The sequence below is a fragment of the Lepidochelys kempii genome, chromosome 5, assembly GCF_965140285.1.
Source record: "Lepidochelys kempii isolate rLepKem1 chromosome 5, rLepKem1.hap1, whole genome shotgun sequence".
In the NCBI taxonomy this organism is placed as follows: domain Eukaryota; kingdom Metazoa; phylum Chordata; order Testudines; family Cheloniidae; genus Lepidochelys; species Lepidochelys kempii.
Window position 1 is genome coordinate 21,239,573 of NC_136384.1, and position 738 is coordinate 21,240,310.

Genomic DNA, 738 nt, shown 5'->3' on the forward strand with positions numbered 1-738 from the left:
ACCAGCAGGAGAGTGGGTTTGTGGGGGGAGGGGGGGGAAGAAAACCTGGATTTGTGCTAGATATGGCCCAACTTGATTATCATACACATTGTAAGGAGAGTGATCACTTTAGATAAGCTATTACCAGCAGGAGAGTGGGGTGGGAGGAGGTATTTTTTCATGCTTTGTGTGTATATAAAAAGATCTTCTACACTTTCCACAGTATGCATCCGATGAAGTGAGCTGTAGCTCACGAAAGTTTATGCTCAAATAAATTGGTTAGTCTCTAAGGTGCCACAAGTACTCCTTTTCTTTTTGCGAATACAGACTAACACGACTGTTACTCTGAAACCTGAGTATAGTGTTGCCAACTCACAATTTTATTGTGAGCCTGGCTATATTTGGTGCTTTGCTTGAAGCCCCAGCTCCTGGAGTCACGTAATTATATGGGATTCAGATTTCATTATGAAAAAGTTTCTAGCTCTCATAATTGTGAAGAAAAGCTTGTAAATAAACCACAGGCACCCTAAAGGCTCATAACCTGGAAGGCAAAAAAAAAAGAATCTACAATGTATTATGTTTAAGCCAATCTCATGATTTTGGGGGGGTCTGACGTGATTTTTGGACAGTTGGGGTTGGCAGTACTGCCTATTGCTTAATTACACTGGCATTACCCTGAGGGGTTAGCAATACTGTGAATGTGTTGTTAGAGTTTGTTTATTCACTTGCAACTCCCTTTTGCTCTATTTTCAGGTTTTC